The sequence below is a fragment of the Pseudophryne corroboree genome, chromosome 5, assembly GCF_028390025.1.
Source record: "Pseudophryne corroboree isolate aPseCor3 chromosome 5, aPseCor3.hap2, whole genome shotgun sequence".
NCBI lineage: Eukaryota > Metazoa > Chordata > Amphibia > Anura > Myobatrachidae > Pseudophryne > Pseudophryne corroboree.
Window position 1 is genome coordinate 543,014,204 of NC_086448.1, and position 23,423 is coordinate 543,037,626.

At 43.8% G+C, this 23,423-nt stretch overlaps 1 protein-coding gene across 1 annotated transcript in view; it reads right to left on the reverse strand.

Moving 5' to 3' along the window:
• Positions 1 to 23,423, reverse strand: part of ATXN1 (ataxin 1) — a 455,781-nt gene that overhangs the window by 254,188 nt on the left and 178,170 nt on the right. The window contains exon 2 of the mRNA XM_063923210.1: positions 8,358 to 8,470. The gene's annotated coding sequence lies outside the window, so the exon portion shown is untranslated. The remainder of the gene's footprint in view (positions 1 to 8,357; positions 8,471 to 23,423) is intronic.

A 23,423-nucleotide genomic window follows, 5' to 3' on the forward strand; every position in this document is an offset into this window, starting at 1 on the left:
CACTTTCACATAAAATAATTGAAAAAGCCAGATTCACATAATAAACTTAAGTTCCCCCATGTTTCACTCCAGCCAGCTCCCCATGTGACACTCCTGCTAGAACCCTCCTATGTCACTCCAGCCAGCTGCCCATGTGTCACTCCTGCTAGCACCCTCCTATGTCACTCCAGCCAGCTCCCCATGTGTCACTCCTGCTAGCACCCTCCTATGTCACTCCAGCCAGCTGCCCATGTGACACTCCTGCTAGCACCCTCCTATGTCACTCCAGCCAGCTGCCCATGTGACACTCCTGCTAGCACCCTCCTATGTCACTCCAGCCAGCTGCCCATGTGTCACTCCTGCTAGCACCCTCCTATGTCACTCCAGCAAGCTGCCCATGTGACACTCCTGCTAGCACCCTCCTATGTCACTCCAGCCAGCTGCCCATGTGTCACTCCTGCTAGCACCCTCCTATGTCACTCCAGCCAGCTGCCCATGTGACACTCCTGCTAGCACCCTCCTATGTCACTCCAGCCAGCTGCCCATGTGACACTCCTGCTTGCACCCTCCTGTCACTCCAGCTAGCACCCCATGTGACACTCCTGCTAGAACCCTCCTATGTCACTCCAGCCAGCTCCCCATGTGACACTCCTGCTAGCACCCTCCTATGTCACTCCATCCAGCTGCCCATGTGACACTCCTGCTAGCACCCTCCTATGTCACTCCATCCAGCTGCCCATGTGACACTCCTGCTAGCACCCTCCTATGTCACTCCAGCCAGCTGCCCATGTGACACTCCTGCTAGCACCCTCCTATGTCACTCCAGCCAGCTCCCCATGTGACACTCCTGCTAGCACCCCCCTGTCACTCCAGCCAGCTGCCCATGTGACACTCCTGCTAGCACCCTCCTATGTCACTCCAGCCAGCTTTCCCATGTGTCACTACTTCCAGCACCCTCCTTCATCACTCCAGCCAGCTCCTCCATGTGTCACTCCTGCCAGGACCCTTCTGTGTCACTCCAGCCAGCTCCGCCTTGTGTCACTTTAGCCCATCCTCATGTGTCACTAAAGTTCCCCCACCAAGTCGTGCCATTGTTGCAGTCCCTAATGTGTTCTCTGTTTGCCAGTGGGTGTTTCGCCTCTAGTATCTGGCTCCTTCAGTTTTCAGTCCCTGTAGTGCTGCTGCATGTCTGGCTGGAGTGTAGCAGTTTCTGTATCTGTTGTGGTCACATGATTTAGAGTGTTGGGAGCCACATTTAAATAAAGAAAGAGCCTCATGCGGCTCAAGAGCCACTGGTTGGCCACCACTGACTTATAACATAGCAGAGGTTTTATGTCACTGATGTATATAATAGGTATGAGGCTATATAAATACATGTAAAAGTAAAATAGTCACTGAACCTAAAGAGTCTTAAAGTAATTCAAGGATGGGCAATGTAGTTGTTAGACTCAGAAGTTATTCCCCAGAAATTATATTTCATATTTTGTATGTATAAAAAAATAGTATTCTCTTGACCTAGGTGTGACCTAGTTATTTGTATCAAAATGACTGACATGCTGTGTCCTGTATGTGACCTGTTTGCAGGGCTGAAGAAAAGATAGTTTATGGGCTTCTTTGAGGCACATGGGGGCGAGAAAATAATCTTGTACTAGCCATAAAAGTTTGTAAATTTAAAAGATATACTTTACTCCCAAATACCCAGATCATCTTTCAGGCCAGTTCAATAACTATAAATCTCAATGAGGTTATGAAAGAGGTTAGGGAGGTGTACCAATATTCAATGGTTTCCCTCTAGAATAATTTTGTGTCCATCTGTGTTGTCCCAACCATACACCCAACTACTAAGAGATCGTTAACTAGGAGTAAGTTACTCATTTATTTACATATGTCGCTAGGAGAGTTAAACCTAAAGGTGGGGGCCTAGGTGCAGCTGCTGGAGGATAAGAGTTAGATGTTCCCAGCACAAAGTGTCCATTACCTAAAGGAGGGTCTGTAGACTGGTAATGAATCAAACCTTTCTTACATGACTCATTTCACAGCAGAGTCCTAACAGATTGTTTAAGTTAGTGAACTCTTTTCTCATTTCATCCTATTTTCTTTTCTTTAAATGAATGCAAAATAATATACATGTCCATGTTTATAATATTTTTTTGTAACCAAACCTTTGAACTATGTTTCAGATTAAATACTTTTAATCTAGCGTATTCCCTGTGTTTCTTGTTGAACTTGCAAGCCTGTGAGGCCCAATGCTGCATACCTATGTGTAATTACATGTGAAATAACTGGATTTTGTTACCTACCGATAAATCTAATTCCACAGAGGACACCGAAGCTAAGAGACTGGAGATATATATGGTGGATAAGTGAAACCTGGCACTTTAAATCCTCCCCCTCTATGCCTTACCAGCTCCAGTTAGAGAAACCAAGCTTGAGTGGAGACAGAGAGCAAGACCACTTAGAAGGAAAAATGTGAAAGGAGAATCCAAAATTTATAGTCGTCAAGGGCCGAACAGAAGGAAAAAGGAAAACAAGGTAACAAACACACTGTTGACAACAACAACAACAACATTCAGTCACATAACCAGAACAACAGAACAATGGCAGGTAAGGCAGCGCTGGGTTGTCCAATGTCCCCTGTGGAATCGTGTGCCTAGATGGAACAGACAGAGGATGAGTAGTGGCTATATAAGCCAGACAAAGAGCCAGACGGATCCATCTGCCCAACATCTGCTTGGAAGCAGGCCAATCATGCCATGCATCATCATAGAGCAAAAACAGGGATTCCAATTTGTGCAATGCTGCCATTCAGGCCCCATAGATGTAGAGAGCCCAAGCCAAATCCAATGAGTGTGAAAACGGAGAGCCATCCACCAAGATAGGCTCGCTGATGTGGAAAGTGGAGACCACCTCCAGCAAGAAAGCTTGCTTTGTGCAAAGATCTTCCTGATCATCATGGAAGATAAGGTAGAGAGAGCGACAAGATGACACCCTAAGCTCACACCCCTCCAAGCTGAAGCCAAAACCGATAGGAGAACCATCTTCCAGGACAGGTACTTGAGGTCAACCTCTTTCAAAAGCTCAAACACCAATTTCAAAGCAGATTGGAGTAAGGGCAACACTAGGTTGAGATCCCAAGGAGCCGTAGCAGAATAAAAGGTGGGTGGACACGAAGGATGCCCTGAAGAAAGGTCTGAATTTCTGGATGCAGGACCAATCAGAATTTAAAAAAGAGAATGACAAGGCAGACAGACAACTGAACCTTCAGCGATCCCAACCGAACCCCATAGTTCCGTAGGAAGAGTAGCAGGCAAGGTAGTCAGTACGGAGAAGTGGGAAACCCACACCCCTAACACTATGCCACGTAAGACTTCCCAATACGATGATGGAAATCACTGCTTCTGGGATACCCTGGTGTCTTAAGATTGCAGCCTCAACAGCCACACTCTTAAATGCAGCCGCCATATGTCGATGTATGTCGTGGCATTGTCTGACTGCACTTGATTTGGCAGTCCCCTCTCAGGTGGGGAGACACTGCAAGTAGGACATTGTACACCGACATGAGTTCCAGTACATTGATGGGCACAAGCACCTCCTGACACAACCATAAACTTTTGAATTGGCTGACCAGTACTACCATCCCCTTTCCACATAAGCTGGTGTCCGTAGTCAGAAGAATCCAATCCCAGATGCCGAAACTGTGACCCTCCAAGAGATGAGTGGACTGAAGATACCAGAGCAGAGACATACGGGCACAAGTGGACAGACACACCAGATGGTGCACCTGAAGATGCGACCCCCACCAATGAGACAGTAGATCCATCTGGAATGCCTTGAATAAAACCAGACTAAAAGAGGCCACATCTTGCCCAGGAGGCAAGCCTGCTGCAACACTACCTGTTTTTGCTTTGCCACGAGCAGATCTGTGATGAAAAATGTAATGGGGGGAGGAGGAACAATCTCTATCTTATATCTGTGAGATACAAGACTGCAAACCCAAACTTCAGAACAAGTCTGGGACTAAGACCCCTTGAAATAAAATAGACTAGCACCCACCATGGGAGCCCACAGGTGGGACAGGAGCCTATCATTCCACTGGTTTGTTGGCAGGCTTAGGGTCCTGATGACCGTAAGGACTGGGTTGTAGACCTCTGGCCCTGCCTCCTCTAACTGCAGATGAGGCACCTCTAGCTTTTCTCTTGAAATCTGGTGGGGGCCCAAAAGGATTGAAAGGAAATTCCTGCATAGGACCGGTGCGGATCCGTTGTAGTTGAAGGCAAAAAAGTACTCTTGCCACCCATGACCAGAGAAATCCATTTGTCCAGTTATGGACCACATAAGATATCCCCAATGAATGGCAGAGGGGCTCCACATTCTGCTGATTCTGCATTGGCCTGTCAGGCATGAAACCATAGGGCACTGTGAGCTGCAACCGCTGAGGCTAAGATTTTGGAACCTACCTGGCCAATATCCCCAGAGGCATATCCCAGGTAAACAGCTGACTCTTGGATATGCTCAGCTAGAGTGATCAGATCAGCTCATGGAGTATGGTGTGTCGAACTGAGCCCCCCCACGGGCTGAACAATCAGACTCATAGGAATCATAGAGGGACACTCTGTCGAAGCTGGCCTGTGGCAATTTTGTCTTGCACCTAGTGCAAGTAACCGCCTTCTAAGAAGCACTCTTGTCTGGTGCCGAGCCTTTTCCTGCCATAGTGTACTCAGGTAGGATCTGGTAGTCAGCAGCCTGGTTAGAGGCATCTCACATACACAAAACAAACACTAAGAAAACTGGACAGCACACATAGAGCAATTGCTTGTTATCCGATAGAGAAGTGTTACGTAGTCGGCCTCAGATGGCACAGTCAAATATAGCTATGTCTCACTCCCAACCAGACCACGCAGTGCAGCTTATGGCCCTTTGATTGTTCAGCTCCTGGAGATGCTGGCATGAGGTCTGTAGCTGAAAAAGCTGCAACAGCTTTGATGAAGTTCAGTGCCGATCGCAGGTCATACACACAGGAGAAGATGGCACCGCTGCACATGTGCCAGCCCTACAGGTGGAGGCAGTCCCGGAGCTGAGTGACTGCGAATAAGGAGCTGCGTACCATATACAGAACATGCGCATGCAATAAGCAGCAATGTGGGATTGGATGTGCAGCCACTGAAGCTCCCCCCTCCCCCCAGCCCAGAACAATTAAATTAAACCAGAACAATTAAATTAAAATTGTGCAATAAATACAAGTTTTTAGAAAAATCATGGCCAAGGTTATGGGCTTACCCACCATGTACAGGTAAGTCCCTAACATTCTATGGGTTCAAGTCTAGGGCATGGGACACCCCCAAACGAGCCCAGCCAACCACCCCAGGGCATCACACAAGTAGAGCAAGTGAGTGTTAGATAGATAAGATCAGCTACTGCATGTGTTAGGAGTGAAAAATAATGGTGTGAAAAATGTAACATACTGTATAAAACAATTGGAGTGCTATACATTGCTAAAATAAGTGTTATACTGTGATGCCCTGAAGCAGCCCAGCTTTGCCATTCAGGGAGCTCCATACCCCCAAAAAATCATCCTACAACTGACATACTATATAAATTTATAGGTCTTATCTTATTAAGGTAACACTTTGCAATTTATATAGTTTGTCACTAGCATTTCTAGCAGCTGCACAGAGATAGGGCTGGGGGTCCCCATGTCTAGTATAGCAAACAGTCCACCCCTCCTTGCTAGTCAAGGGGGCTGGGACATACTCACCACTGCAGTCATCCGGGTGTGCCCGTTGGGGGGTGGGGGGTGGAGGGGGACATGGGTGTCCGGGCACAAGCTGCAGTAAGCCTTTGGCGGGTTTCCAAATTGATGACTGTAAGGACATGGACTCGGGCAATGGCCTTAGCAAACCGTGGCAGGTCCCTTACTCAGCGGCTCCTGCGGTGCCGGCAGATAGCAGCAGCTAGAGGGGGAAGAACCAGTCACACTTCTAATAAATTTAAATTGCCAAGCTTTACTCATCCACCGTCTATATACCCCCAGTGTCTTAAGTTCCAGTGTCCCCTAATGAGCGATTAATATTTGTGCGCAGAACGTAAAGATGCCTTAAGATCTTTCATGGTCAAAGTGACCATCTGTTTCTATAAGTGAGTGCACTGCCATGATCCAGCTGTCTTAGATTGTGGTATCAAGCTGGAATCGTGACAGGCAACATTATATTTTTTACTTGATTCCTGGAATTCAACCCTATTATGAGATCAGAGCATCTGCAGGAAGTGCTTTCACAGTTCACATAGTAGGTTAAACTATGACTGAATAGACTGGCTGAGAGACATCACCGTCCCACACTAACTGCTGCACAGACTGTGTGGATGCACTGTGATCACTCTTGGGGATCAGACACATAGGGAAGAGTGCCAAAGAAAGCAAATAACTGGTCAAGAAAGCTGCATGTAACCCATTCTAGGGCTGTTTATTGTCCACCACTAACCTGAACAGTCCTAAATGTGAAGCAAAACTAAAGAAAACGTTTACTAACAAAAAATGCACTCATACAAGCAAATACTGGGTAAAAGTGGTACTATTTCTTTCACCCCTTCCTTTGTCCTGTAAATGGGATCAACTAAACAAAATTACAGATAATGCATTGTTTATATGGAAGATTACCACAGTTTAGTAACAATACCTGCCAAACATATAAAAACAAAGTTGCTGATGTGGAGTGAGCTGTATGGCAGTTGGAGTAACATCTTGTATGAATTCACTCACAAGAGTGGGCTCATGCATATGCACCCATGCAGATGGACGTGATTATGTAATTTACACCTTGGTATGTGGAGTGGGGGCATTCTAAATGTAGACCAAGTACAGTAAGGACATGTCTCTGCAATCACAGATCAGGAGAAATGACTCATACTGTACTGTATACATCTGATAAAGTCACACACAGTTAATCTACAGTATATAATAAAACTGACTGCTGATAAAATATCATGTTGTAATTAGGGAAGCTAATCCCGGGCCATTTTTTCAATCCCGGGTATCGGGATTGAAAAATGGCCAATCCCGGGATTATCGGGATACCCGGGATTGGCTTTTAGCTAGTTGGCCGCCCCCTCGCCCCGCCCCACCCCACCCCACCCCGCCATATACCGCGGGCGGGCGGGCGGGAGGGGAACATCCTGTGATCGCTGCTGGCGGCTCCCAGCAGCGGCTGACAGCGCAGCATGACCTCTCACGCTGCGCTGGGGACCCGGAAGGAGGAAGCCGGGCAGTGTCTGAGCATCCTGTGGACGCTCAACGCTGATCCCTCATTCCCTGGGATTGGAGCTTCCCGGCCATTTTTGGCCCTAAATTCCGGGATCCCACCGATCCCGGGATTGGCCACCATAGATGGAATGTAGTGACAATTGGTATGACCTCCGACCCCACCCACCTGTGTCAGAGGTACTGTACACTAGACAGAGTGAGTAGAAGGTGGTAAAGAGATATTGGGGGAGGGAGAAAGAGCTTTGGTAGAGGATGAGACGGGGGGGGGGGTGGGAGTAAGATAGGGAGAAAGTGTCAGGGGAAGAGAAGGAGAGAGATGGAGAGCAAGAGAACGAACAGTATAGACACAGAAAAAATACATTTAAAAAAAGCCAAGCAACACTGGCATTACTGATAGGTATTTCTAGAACAATTGGTGCTGCATCCTACAAGTACTGGATGCTTCTAAAAAGAATATTGTGTAATTTTGATACCAACTACACTTTCATTTTTGAATAGGTAGTTGAAGCTCTTGTATTTTTAGAGGCGCATCCAGTAACTTGACTTTCTGCATAATATACAGTATTTCCAAGACAAGAGCTCTCCAGGAACACTGATCGTTCTACAAAAGACACTTCTGCAGCAAGCTGGTATTTTCAATAAAGAGAAACAATGACAAGAATGCAGCTGTTAAGCTGCCCAACGTATACCATAATAAAGATACTGTCACAGCTTTCAGCATCACATATCTCTCAAAGCTTTTTAATGGGCCACCCAGATACAGTACAGAGTAATCATTCTCTACTCTGCCCCTAACTCACTTATATACCTAACATACTTTCTACTGTTCTTTCTGGTAATGTCTGCAATTTTACAACACATTATACTGTATATGCTCAACTCACTCCAAGATGCTTTCCTGGATCATGTAACTGGAAACGTGCTCTTTACTGCAATTTTGTGACTTTCTTGTTAATAAACAGTATGCATTTATATTTCTCTTGCTTCACTATGTGTATTGTGCAGGCCACAGACACAACCGTATGCTCTACATATGTATCTACATATGTATTTAACGGACTGGCAACATAGTAATTATCCTGCAATGATAGGTGATTGTTAATAGAATTGTATAACTTACCTGGTTGTTTATTCTTCTTAACACCAGCATGGTTCTTCTCCACAATATGATCATGTCTGGTTAATCCAGCAACATTGCTTCAATTTCTTGACCTTTTTTTTTTTTTTTTTACACTGAAAAAAAAAAATAGTACAATTTGCTCATTATATAATATATTTTGTTAAGTAAATGCTATATAATTATTATAGAATGATGATATTAATATCGGCATATAAAACTCAGTGAAGTAACAGCACCAATAGAAATATTATACATTAGATTATGGCTTTGTTATAAATATCATACAGAACTGGGAAAATGTCAATAAACCAAAAATGAGATAATTCTGTTTTCAGAGCAAAACGACTAACAAGTGAATGATGTGCCTTATGTATTATACAATGCTGTAAATGTCTCTGTCCATCGCAGAGATGGAGATGGCCATCAAAATGATGAACCTATAACAATAAATTAAATATTATTAACCATATTAAATATATATTACAATAAACCAAAAGCAACTCATAAAGGGTACAACCAAAAATACTATATGTAATTCCAACCTTTTCAGCAAACTATAGCAACAAAGAGAAGCCAAGGCAATGAAATGGATATGATATTTCCCTTTTGAGATACTGGGGTCAATCCAATTAGGTGCAAGCTGCAAGTTGCCATGTTCACCGAAAATTTGCAATCCAATTACAAACTCACATTGTAGTAGTCAAAGTAATAAAAACTTGCTTCAGAACTCCTTGAACACGCCCCCTCGCCTACCTAATGACTAACTATGCATTTGGAAGTTGTTGTTTTTTTAAATCAAGTAGTTTTCTATTGAGTTTTGTAACAAACAAGACATTACAAGAAACAAACAGAAACATTAACTGTAACATTTGCCATCAATAAATAGACTTATTGTATCCAATGCGAGTGTGTGTTGAGTTATCATTTATAGACATCGCTATTATAGGCAGTAAAATCAAATTATCTACATGCACAATTCAGGCCTGCCCAGCCTAGAGCTACACCAGTGGTCCCATTTTTCCATAAACTGAGAAGTAGATCCACATATTTTGTACACGTGCCTCTCGTGCCTGGCCACATCGTTCACCAATGCTGTCCACTGGCTTATATTACGTGAGTCAGCTGAAAACCACACCCTCGCTATAACAACTTTTGCCAGGGTAGTAAGACAGAGGACATATTTATATACTATGACTGAGTGTGTTTCTTCAAGGTCTAACCCAAACATACAAATACTAGGATTCAGTGCAGGAAGGGAAAGGGCTGTCATAGTTAGATCTTGCCACACCTCTCTCCAAAAAAGGGAAACTACAGGACAATCCCAAATTTAGTGCCAGCACCCGGCATCAGCAGTCTGGCATTTGGGGCAAAAAGAGTTATCTCTGAGACCAGCCCTTTGCATAGCTAGAGGAGTGCGATATACTCCATGCAATACATAAAAAAAACACCTGCTTATATCTAATACAAGGCGTAGTGTATTTAAGGGATCCAAGAATTTGGAGCCACTGTTCATCAGACAAAGGTCCCAAATCAATTTCCCACTTAGAACGAAGATTACGCAATTGATCCGGGCTAAATCTATCATTTAAAACAGAATACATGGTAGATATTTTCCCTCTGATTTAGAGTGGTGAGCAATGTTTTAACGGGCGAATCTGCATTTGGAAGTTTTTAATTAGCTTAATTGGGTCAATCATTTGACATTTTTGGGGTTAAAAAAATAAATGGCCTCAAATTACCCCCAAATCAACTTTTTCATTAGATTATGCACCCCAGATTTAATTAAAGCATTTATTTCAGCCCGAAATGATTGCTTTGGATCCATTTTTGTATATTTTACTTTAAATCGTTGCAAATTACTCCAAAAGCAATGTGTTCTAATTGTTTGGCATTTTTTGAGTAATTCCTTTGTAATTAAATTAAATTCCTAAACTTTTACATTGTTTTACTTTAAAACAAACAAACAAACAAACAAACAAAAACAAACAACAAATCAGCCATTGGACACCTTTTAAATGTGTCTAGTATTTTCCATTTGCCCGCTAACATCCTTCTATATGATTCTGCTAACTAAATTGTCACTTTTCTGGGGTCCACAAAGATATCTCTACTTTTCATGCACGTCTCCCACATCGCAAATTGTAGAAAATTCACACACCCCTGCTGCAAATAGGAATTTTTAATTGGATTGGAGAATTCTCGGGTGTCCATATTCATGTGAAGTCTGCGAGTTTCATGAAACAAACTCGCACTTGCACCTTATTGGTTTGAGCCCACTGTATTTTAAGTACTTCAATATTTCTTTCAGATATGCACTAAAGTCAACTTAGTTGTATAAAGATATGCTACCCTTAGGTAGCAAGTGGTTGCTTTTACCTATGGCTGTTGAAATGAGCAGAACCTGAGTACCTTAACTAGAAATAACCCTTAACTGGACCATCAGGCTGATCTGTTAAAAAAAAAACAAGAAAAAAATAATAAAAAGTTTTCCTGTAGTTCCTAAAGTATAACTGGAACACTACAGGTGGGTGCCCAAACATGTAACCCGTGTCCATCTTCTAGGTACTCTAATAAATGTAGCAGATTTATAAGTAGTATAACCAATTCTTGAAGTTCAATGCAATTTACCATACACTAGAAAACATTCCACACATTCCACAGAACTCTGCTATGTAGGACCTTTTGGCTCAAATGTATTAAGCTTTAAAAAGTCATAAGGTGGAGATGGATAAAGATTTATGAAAGACCAGCCAATCAGCTCCAGTTATTTTTCAAACACAGCCTGTTACATGGCAAATAGGAAGCTGATTATTACTATTTATTACTATTAGTCATTTATTACTATTTATCCATCTCCACTTTATCACTTTTTCTGCAGCGGGGTACATTGGTTTCCGCAGGGAAACATCGGGGTGTAGAGATGGATCTTGATTCAGGCACCAACAGGCTAAAGCTTTAGACTGTCCTAGGATGCATTGGGGCCTCCTCTATAACCCCGCCTCCAGGCACTGTGAGCTCAGTTTCGAGTTGGTGCCCTGCAGACCAGGTCACTTCAACAGGGGGCTGCACTGGGCAGCCCTGAAAAAGCTTTTAGAAGACTTCAAAGAGCTGCAGCACTTACATGTCAGGGTGACATTCTGTGCTGTGGCTCCGTCACTTCCCCAGTGGCATCACATACTCCCGCTGGCTCTGTTACCGGGTACTTACGGCGGAGACGCTCCGGCTTAGGCACACGGTCGCAGACGCTCTCCTGGTTTGCGTGGCTGCTACAGAAGGGAGGAGGTAAGAGGGTCCCAAGACGGGACCCATTAAATAGCATTCTGATTGCAGTCTAAGGAGATGGACTGCGACGCTAGCATGGACACTGTAACCGAGCAGGGACCCCACTATATCCACCAGGACATAGGAGTACAGGTCGGGTGTACTAATGCCCACTTTATTAAGATTCCGTAGTACCATGTGGTGAGGACTAGCATTGGGGAGAAGGCGCTTGACCTGTAGCCTCTCCCTTAGTTCCGGGCGCCATCTACTGCTGGTGTTCTCACCCTGGAGCTGCCTCACACTCTCCCTCACTCCCTGACTGATACGCTTGGCGCCATCTTCTAAGAATAGCTGCGACTGGTCTCCGGGACTGCAGGGCAAGGTCTCCTCTGTAAATCGGCCTGTATATCAGCGCCATGATTTTACACACATTTAAGTATTCTACATGTCTATATTAAGACAGCGTTAGTTAAGAACAAGTGTACCTGTGCCAGAATATATGGTACAAGTATTCTGATATATACACCCAGTCTCAGACTGTGCATTGTTTTATATATATATATATATATATATATATATGTATACTGTGTATATATATATATATATATATATATATATATATATATATACACATATATATATATATATATATATATATACACATATACATGCACACATTTATTAGTCCAGTGCAGTTTTATTGTCTGACTAAAATAATTATCTGCATTGTCACTGTGACTGTGTGTGCCTGTATCTGCTGTGTGGCTTTCACTTTCAGTATATCCCAGCCTAAGCTATCAATGTATTCTGTACCCTAATGGACTAGGGGGGTAAATCAGAGTTGATCGCAGCACTATATATGGACTATATATGGACCCAGACGCACCTAGGGCCTAATTCAGAGTTGATTGCAGCAGCAAATTTGTTAGCAGTTGGGCAAAACCATGTGAACTGCAGGTGTGGCAGATATAACATTTGCAGAGAGAGTTAGATTTGGGTGGGTAATTTTTTTTCTGTGCAGGATAAATACTGACTGCTTTATTTTTACAGTGCAATTGAGATTTCAGGTTTAACACACCACACACAAATTTAACTCTCTCTGCACATGTTATATCTGCCCCCCTGCAGTGCACATGGTTCTGCCCAACTGCTAACAAATTTGCCGCTGCAATCAACTCTGAATTAGGCCCTAGGTGCGTCTGGGTCCATATATAGTGCATCACAGTATTTACCATTAAGTGTATTCTACTGTGTACTCCATGCCAGATATATTCGCTAGTGTATGTGTACTGTGTACGCATTACTGTGTACTGTGTACACTGTACCGGACTTATTCGCAGGTGTTGTGTACTGTGTACGCATTACTGTGTACTCTGTACTGTGTACATTGTACCGGATTTATTCGCAGGTGTTGTGTACTGTGTGCGCTGTCACATACTAGGGGATTTATTTGCAAATATTGTACTCTGTCTGGCTGTATCATACTCATACACTCTCCGGTTGAATTCACTGAAAATGTCTAACACAAAGGGTAGGAAATCCGGGGACGCTCCTGTATCATGCAGAGCATGTGCCAAGGATTTGCTGAGGGGGAAGTTTTGAATGATGGCCTGTGTACTATATGCCATACATTTCCCAGTCAGTACGCAGCTCCTGTAACATATCAGGAGCCACCTTGAGCGGCATTCTCGTCTATGTTAAATATGCTTGTGACACGCCTTACGCCCCCTATCTGACCTTCTGTGCCACTGTAGCCACATATTGTCCCTATGGTATATCCACCTTGAGCGGATAATTTGTCTACCCAGTTGCAGCAATTGAATCAATCCTTGGTTAGACATAAAACTGCCCCAAGTCACTCTCGTGTCACGGGGTCATCTAAGCGGGCTACTTCCTCCTCACAATCCACTAATCTCTCAGAAGATTCTTCTGATGAGGATGGGGAGTATACTGTCCCGTCAGACACTGACACAACTGCTTCTGACAAGGAATCTACTACTCAGGTTGATGTCCCTGACTTAGTGGTTGCTATTAAGCAGATACTACAGATCACTGATGATGAGGAGGATTCCACTACGGTGTCTAAGAAACATGATAAGTTTAAACGTCAGAAGGAAACTAAAACTTTATTACCGCATTCTGACCATTTAGTAGATATACGTAAAGAACGCTGGTCTTCTCCAGGATATAAATTCTCCCTGTCTAAAACTATGGTAGCTCGCTATCCTCTCCCTTCGGAGTTATGTAACAAGTGGGAAAACTCACCGCCGGTGGATTTCCATGTCACCCGTCTCGTGGTGTCATCTACTCTGCCTGTCACCACTGTCAGCTCACTGATGGAACCGACAGATAAGCGTGTGGAGGGATGCCTGAAGTCTATTTACTCCCTTACAGGTGCTGTACATAGATCCACTATAGCAGCCTCCTGGGCTGCAAAAGCAATTGAAGCATGGTTCAGGCATGAGAGGAAGAGCTGCCTCAGGATATCTCTTACACTGCCAGACAATACCTCTCTCATATTACTACCGCACCCTATTACATTCAGGAGGTGTCCTCTGAGGCGGGTGTGTTGGCGGCCAAGGCATCGACTACGTCCATCCTGGCTCGCCGTATTCTGTGGTTGAGGTCATGGAAGGTGGACCTGGACTCCAAAAAGACCTTGGAGGTACTCTCTTTTAAAGGTGGACATCCTATTTGGGGAAGATCTCAATAAAATTATGACTGACTTAGCGGCTGCTAAGACTTCTTTTCTCCCAAATACTAATCCTTCTGCACAGAAGGCAAAAGGTACTACTTTTCGCTCCTTTCGACTATAAGGGAAAGCAAAAGGTCAGGCATACCCGAGACAATCTCGTGCTCCCAAAACCACTAAGCCCAAGGCAAAACAATCCTGGGCAGCCAGTCAGCCTGCTCCTAAACATGACAAGCCTGCTGCATGACGTGGCAGGCCTCCCGCTGAGGTATCCCAGGGTGGGAGGCCGACTTCTGCGATTCACCCAGGTCTGGTTGAAGACCACTTCAGACGCATGGGTGCGAGAAGTTGTCTCTCACGGGTACGCAGTCTCTTTCAAGAGATGTCCCCCTCACCAGTTCTGCACAACGGTAATCCCTTCGGATACGTTGAAGGCGCAAGCTCTCCAACTGGTTGTGCGTTCTCTCCTGGATACAGGATTGGTGGTGCTGGTACCTCTGTCCCAGAGAGGCAGAGGATACTAATCGACCCTGTTTCTAGTCCCGAAAACCCAATGGGTCTTTCCGGCCTATACTCAACCTCAAATCACTGAACAAGTTTGTGAGAGTGTCCAAGTTCCATATGGAAACACTGCACTCTACTGTACTGGCCATGGAACCCTGGAGACTATATGGTACGTAGTATAACAAAAAAGAGAGAAGGTATTCCTTGCTAGGGCACACTCAGAAACAAATGTACTATTATTTACTTATAGTCAACACCCCTCCAAAGGGGGGGGGTGACCAATAATAGATTAAAATATAACTTTTATTGATATACGTTAAAGCTCACGAAATATGTGCAGGTGAAACAATAATGATAAATACAACAAAAAATAAATAAAAATAAAGTGTACAAAATGTCTGTGAATTAAAAAGCTAAACCACTGTAAATGTGTCTAGTGTCTAGTATTGTATCACTTATTTCTGTGGTTCCATCAGATGTTACTGCGGTTGTTACAATATTATTGCAACTTATGTTAGGGAGAAAAAGAATTTGTTACAATGTACTATGATGACCTCGTTCCTTTATGCCTGACTCTCCTCACATAGTGGCATGGAATATATGCGGTATCTAAATGTTATTGAGGCATAGCACATGTCCATCTCCCAACATGACTTTTTATATCTCAATTGTGTATTTCAATTATTTAATAAATATTTTGGGATGTACACACAGAAAAAGTAATAAATAAATAGATAAATAAATAGATAAACTGCTGCAGTCAATTAGTCAATATTGGATAGTGAGATTTCACTTATAGTACACAGTGGTCCTATATATTTTCAATATTGAGCATCCCCATCAACATTATATATCCTTAGTTGATTGAATGGGATACATATGGAAAATAACCTAATGGGTACACTTTCCATTGGACTAAACAGTGTAATGAGAATATATTGCCGAGTGGCTGAGATAACACATATAATATCTGGTCTATATTGGGAAAATATTCAAATAGTGGGCAGCAAAATTCTCACTAGGCACTGCAAATCTTTAACCTGCGCCCACGTTTTGGAGAGCAGGCTAGTTAATATACCCTAATAATAGTGATCAAATGATAAAGTGGCAGAGATCAGTATCCGCTGCCTCCAATATATAGTATATGATGTACTATACCCTGACGTATGATGCAAAGCTAATAGCAGCGGCGTCTCCCAGTGCTGACAGTTTAAATGTAATTATAAATATACACTTATAGTTTGACCTTATAAGTTGCAGCCGGCATTCCCCGGCTGCCACTATAAAGATATATAGAGAGATGTATTATGTATTAGCAGTAATCCGGCTGGCCGGATCCTGTGATCTATATGGGTGTGGATTACGCTTATTGAATACAACACAGCCTGGGCATATCTGGTCTGACCACGAGATCCGGGAGACGCCGGCTGCGGCCAGCCGGATTACTGCTAATACATAATACATCTCTCTATATATCTTTATAGTGGCAGCCGGGGAATGCCGGCTGCAACTTATAAGGTCAAACTATAAGTGTATATTTATAATTACATTTAAACTGTCAGCACTGGGAGACGCCGCTGCTATTAGCTTTGCATCATACGTCAGGGTATAGTACATCATATACTATATATTGGAGGCAGCGGATACTGATCTCTGCCACTTTATCATTTGATCACTATTATTAGGGTATATTAACTAGCCTGCTCTCCAAAACGTGGGCGCAGGTTAAAGATTTGCAGTGCCTAGTGAGAATTTTGCTGCCCACTATTTGAATATTTTCCCAATATAGACCAGATATTATATGTGTTATCTCAGCCACTCGGCAATATATTCTCATTACACTGTTTAGTCCAATGGAAAGTGTACCCATTAGGTTATTTTCCATATGTATCCCATTCAATCAACTAAGGATATATAATGTTGATGGGGATGCTCAATATTGAAAATATATAGGACCACTGTGTACTATAAGTGAAATCTCACTATCCAATATTGACTAATTGACTGCAGCAGTTTATCTATTTATTTATCTATTTATTTATTACTTTTTCTGTGTGTACATCCCGAAATATTTATTAAATAATTGAAATACACAATTGAGATATAAAAAGTCATGTTGGGAGATGGACATGTGCTATGACTCAATAACATTTAGATACCGCATATATTCCATGCCACTATGTGAGGAGAGTCAGGCATAAAGGAACGAGGTCATCATAGTACATTGTAACAAATTCTTTTTCTCCCTAACATAAGTTGCAATAATATTGTAACAACCGCAGTAACATCTGATGGAACCACAGAAATAAGTGATACAATACTAGACACTAGACACATTTACAGTGGTTTAGCTTTTTAATTCACAGACATTTTGTACACTTTATTTTTATTTATTTTTTGTTGTATTTATCATTATTGTTTCACCTGCACATATTTCGTGAGCTTTAACGTATATCAATAAAAATTATATTTTAATCTATTATTGGTCACCCCCCCTTTGGAGGGGTGTTGACTATAAGTAAATAATAGTACATTTGTTTCTGAGTGTGCCCTAGCAAGGAATACCTTCTCTCTTTTTTGTTATACTACATGCTGAACTTTATTCCAGGAGCACCCCCCGGTGATAACATTGTGATATCCACTTAATGATAAGCGGGGAAAGAACAAATACACACGATTAATTTGAAAGAAATTTCCGTCTGTGCGACAATACTTCTTCTTCTTTAAAGACTATATGGTACCCCTGGATATACAAGATGCTTACCTGCATATACCTATTGCCAAATCGCATCAGCAATATCTGCAGTTTGCTATTGGCAACCTTCACTATCAATTTCAGGCTCTGCCGTTTGGACTGGCCACTGCCCTTCGGATCTTCACCAAGGTTATGGCCGTGATGACGGCTCATCTCCATCGCCAGGGATTCAGGATCCTGCCGTATCTGGACAACTTACTGATTCTGGCAAACTCCCATGATGTCCCTCTCAGTTATCTACAACTGACGGTAAACTTCCTACGGGTGGCTCATCAACTGGAAGAAGTCCTCGCTGGTCCCTGCTCGGAGCATGGTGCACCTGGGGCACTGCTGGACACACACAGTCAACGGCTGTTTCTGTCTCCAGAGAAGGTCCTCAAACTTCAGGACAGGATCAGATACTTCCTCTCTTGCCCAAGAGTGTCGATACACTCAGCGATGCAAGTACTAGGCCTCATGGTGTCGGCGTTCGACATGGTAGAGTACGCTCAGTTTCATTCCCGCCCTCTGCAGAGGTTAATCCTTTCCCAGTGAGATAGCCTACCTCCTCGGATCAGGTCTCACATGATCTCCTTGACTCCGGAGGTTCGTCTGTTGCTGACCTGGTGGCTACAGGACAAGCAGTTGAGCAGGGGCCGTCCCTTATGGATCCCCAACTAGGTCCTACTGACTACGGACGCCAGTCTGAGGGGTTGGGGCGTGGTGTTGGAGCAACACTCTTTCCAGGGTCAGTGGATCATGGAGGAACCACTGCTCCCGATAAACATTCTGGAATTGCGGGCAGTGTTCAATGCTTTGTCTCTCGCCCTGCCTCTGATACAGAACAGGCCTGTTCAAGTACGGTCAGCCAACGCCACCACGGTGGAATACATAAACCACCAAGGCGGCACTCTAAGCCGCATGGCAATGAGGGAAGTGTCAAAAATCCTTCATTGGGCAGAACGCCATCTGCCAGCAATATCGGCAGTGTTCATTCCGGGAGTCCTCAACTGGGAAGCGGATTTCCTCAGTCATCAGGACGTGCACGCCGGAAAGTGGAGTCTTCATCAGGAAGTCTATTAACTCCTAGTGGACAAGTGGGGCATACCAGATGTAGACCTGATGGCGTCTCGACACAATCACAAGGTTCCGGTCTTCGGATCAAGAACCAGGGATCCTCAAGCAGCATTCGTGGATGCACTGGCAATTCCATGGAACTTTCGGCTGTCATACGTGTTCCCTCTAGTGTCACTACTGCGGAAGTTCAAACAAGAAGGAGGAATACTACTTCTAGTCGCTCCAGCGTGGCCAAGACGGCATTGGTTCTCAGACCTCTAGGGTCTATCGATAGAGCATCCTCTTCTACTTCCTCAATGCCCAGACCTCCTGGTTCAGGGCCCCTGTGTCTACCCGGACCTGGCCAGACTGGCTTTGACAGCGTGGCTCTTGAAGCTTCACTTCTGAGGGCCAAAGGATTCTCTGTGGTGGTTATCCAAACTATGCTGAAGGACTACAAACCGACATCTGCGCAGATTTATTACAGGGTCTGGAATTCTTACTTCACCTGGTGTGCTGTTAAGAATTACAATGCTTACAAATTTAGTACTTCTAGACTTTTGGCTTTTCTACAACAAGGCCTGGATTTAGGCCTTCTTCTGGCCTCCCACAAGGTTCATATCTCTGCCTTGTCGGTGTAGTTTCAGAGAAAAGTTGCGTCTATTCCTGACGTTCATACTTTCACTCAGGGTGTTTTACGGATTCAGCCTCCTTATGTCCCTCCTGTGGCTCCATGGGATCTGCCTGTTGTCCTGAATGCCCTGCAAGAGTCTCCATTTGAACCTCTTGAGTCAGCGGACCTTAAATGGCTCACGGTCAAGGTCCTGTTCCTACTGGCTATTGCCGATGCTAGAAGGGTGTCAGACCTAGGCGCTCTGTCCTGACGTCCACCCTTTTTGATATTTCACCGTGACCGGGCAGTTCTTAGAACTCGCCCTGGTTATTTGCCTAAGGTGGTGTCATCTTTTCACCTTAACCAAGACATTGTGGTTACGGCCTTTATCTCTTCTGATTTGTCCTCCAAAGAGCGGTCTTTGGATATGGTAAGGGCTCTCCATATTTATGTGGAGAGGACTGCCTCTATCAAGAGGTCAGATTCCCTTTTTGTACTTTTTGGTTTTCACAAACATGGCTGGCCTGCGAATAGGCAAACCTTGGCCAGATGGATTAGAATGGGGATTGCACAAGCCTATGCGCTAGCTGGACTCCCAGCTCCTGCTGCTATCAAAGCCCATTCTACTCAGTCTGTTGGATCTCCCTGAGCGGCCCGCCGAGGCACGTCTGCTGAACAGTTGTGCAAGGCGGCTTCGTGGTCCTCAGTGAACACATTCATTAGGTTCTATGCCTTCGATACTTCCGCCTCCCAGGATGCTTCCTTTGGACGCCGTGTTCTCATACCCGCGATGGTGCATCCCCTCCCATGAGGAACTGCTTTAGGACATCCCCAATGTTTCCTTGTGGAAACCAATGTACTCCGCTGCAGAAAAGGAGATTTATGGCAGACTTACCATGGTAAAATCTCTTTCTGCGAGGTACATTGGTTCCACAGGGCTCCCACCCTGACGCACCTAGCTTCTATGGGTTTGTATGGCATTAGCAGCTAGTCCCTTCTCCTGTCGTGAGAACGTGGTTCTATGTGACTAACATCTACCTTCTCTTTTACCTGCTCCTGCATTGGACTGGTTAACAAAACTGAGCTCACAGTGCCTGGAGGCGGGGATATAGTGGAGGCTCCAATGCATCCTGGGACACTCTAAAGCTTTAGCCTGTTGGTGCCTGGATCAAGATCCATCTCTACACCCCGATGTTTCCCTGTGGAACCAATGTACCTCGCAGAAAGAGATTTAACCATGGTAAGTCTACCATAAATCTCCTTTTAAGACCTAATACATTTGGGCCTTTGTGTCTTGCATGTAAAGTATTAACTAATTGCACAAGTTTAAAGACTATGCAGGATTAACTAATTGCACAAGTTTAAAGACTATTATTCAGTTTCTAGCATTATGATATTTAATGTTTTGTTGTATCTCTATAGCTATAAAACATTAAGAGGACAATGGGGGTCATTCCGAGTTGATCGCTAGCTGCCGTTGTACGCAGCACAGCGATTAGGCTAAAAAATGTCATTTCTGCGCATGCGTATGCACCGTAAAGCGCACGCGCGTCGTACGTGTACAAAGGCTTTTGTGGTCTTGCACAGGTTCTAGCGACATTTTCTTTCAAACTGGTGGCCGCAAAAAGATTGACAGGAAAGGGGCGTTTCTGGGTGTCAACTGACCGTTTTCAAGGAGTGCTTAGAATAACAAAGGCGTGGCTGGTCGAACGCTGGGCGGCCGTGTGATGTCAAAAGCCAACCCCCCAACGTTAGAATCAACGCATACTTGAAGAGTAAGTTCAGGGCTGGTCTTGTTTTGCACAAAATTTTTTTGCAGGCGCTCTGCTGCACAGGCGTTCACACTTCTGCAAAGCGAAAATACACTTCCCAGTGGGCGGCGACAATGCATTTGCACAGCTGCTAAAAACTGCTAGCGAGCTAACAACTCGTAATGACCACCAATATCAGAAGAGCAAGCATTTTCACATATACTGTATTGCGGTACCAGACATAAAGTGCATTAAAGCCCTTTTTGTGTCTGGAGTGATTTCCCATTGTGTCTGAGTCTGTATCGCTAGCGCTGAACACCGCAAAGACTTCTATCCAACCCTCACTGGTTACACTGTGAATACATTTGTACCACTTTAATCGCTGTACATGCATTAAGCACCAATTGGATTTGAGACATGCTACTAATGTACTTATTCTTTTTCAGTTTTTGACAGTTACAATGTACAAAAAAAGAAATGTAAATCTTTTAAGCATGGAAAACATCAAAGTGACAACCTAATGTCTTGCATCAAGAAACCATAATTCATGATTATATAATACATTATAGAAAAATGTTGAATCTAGTGTGTTCAAGGTCGCTGGAATAGAGCACTATATCTTAAAAATACTATTTATTTATTTTTTAAACCAACCAGTCTTGCGAAATAGTGCTATTGTGTTTCTAATAAAATAGACATATTTCTTTAATGTCTCTTATATATTATACAGATTTTTTTATGTAAGCAATTGTATGGATGTGTGCGAGAATTGGAAAACAAAAGTAAATAAAGTTGTAAAGATTTTTTAAAGTTTTTAAAGATAACTTATTTATTACTCATGGGGGTAGATGTATTAAACCTTGGAGAGAGATAAAGTACCAGCCAATCGAACTGCCATTTCACAGGCTGTATTTGAAAAATGACAGGAGTGGTTGACTGATACTATATCTCTGTCTCCAATCTTTGCTAAGTCTCCCCCACAGTTTCACAACTAGCCCTTTATAGCAAAATCAAAGGACAAACATTTTTATTAATAAATTGATATACAGTATTGGTATTTTTCATCAAGCCGGACTGTGTTATTTAAAAATAAGTTTACATATATATTTTCTCTGTACCCATAGTGCTGTGAACTTATTTTTTCCTATATATTGCTTATAGCACAGGAGGTTATCACCCTCCCTTACAGCAGCTGGGTCATTATAGGCAGTTCCATAATGCAGTGACGTGCAGTGAAGTCAATAGCTGGGGAGGCACTGGCTATTTAAGCCCCACTCAGATAAGCCAGCCATAGGGGGCGGGGCAATGACGCAGCGAGCCATGATTAGCTCCCGGTGGCCATCTTTAATTTAAAAAATTACGCTGAGAAACCATTTTTGAAATGGGAACTGCTGCTGAACTCTGCAGAATGGCCATAAGGGACTGGATCCTCAAGGATCCAGGTCTGCCGCCATGCACACTATCTCCACCTGGTCCCGCCACCAGTAACGCCCACAACCTCCACTGTGTCCTGCCCCCATATATGCCCACTACCCAGCAGATCCAGCATTTGATCTGCTGGTACAATCACATCTGCCTGACTGACAAGAGCTTGCTTTCATGTAGGCTGAAGGCACGTCCCTGTCAAGGAGGCAGATGTGCAGGTGCTGCTTTTTAGCATTTTGTTTAATAAGCCAATTTACCAGTATATTATATTATTGTTTGTATGGCTAGTTATGCAGCTTGCACACAACCACCATGTTAACCTATAGAGATTTGCATTAGACTTCTCTGATTGAGCCAGTCTATGACATAATTTCCTGTCAGCAACTGCATTCACATGGAATGTTCACCAGAAGGGCATTGATACTGGCTTGGCCTGTTAAGGCCCGTACACACTGGTCGATATATCGGCCGTTCTCTTGAAGGGCCGATATATCGCGGGACCGTCGGCCAGTGTGTACGGCCGATACGTCTGTGAACTCCGTCGTTCACAGACGTATCGCGTCGACCGCGCAGCACAGCCGACGGCCAATATATCTACCGATATATTGGCGCGTCGCTGTGTGTGTACGGGGAGGTCGGCCGACCGCCCGTACACATGCTGCGGCGACCGGCGGTGATTGACAGCTGAACTGGGCGGGTGTGTGTACACGCCCGCCCAGTTCATGACGTCAGTCCCCGACGGATCAGGCAGTGTGTATGCTGAACACACTGCTCGATCGGTCCATAGATATATCTGCAGATCAATTGATCTGGAGATATATCTATTAGTGTGTACCCACCTTAAGAAGCATGCTCTGTGCAAAAGAGGAGAACAGAGCAGTGTGGAACCATTAAAGCCATTGCTCATCCCAGAAACTTGAGGACAATACACTCCTCAGAAACCTTTTGAACTCCTAACATTTTTAGCCTTGAATAGAGTTTCTCTTTAAAAAAAAAAATTGCAGCGCACAGAAGGATTTGTCCTTTTTCT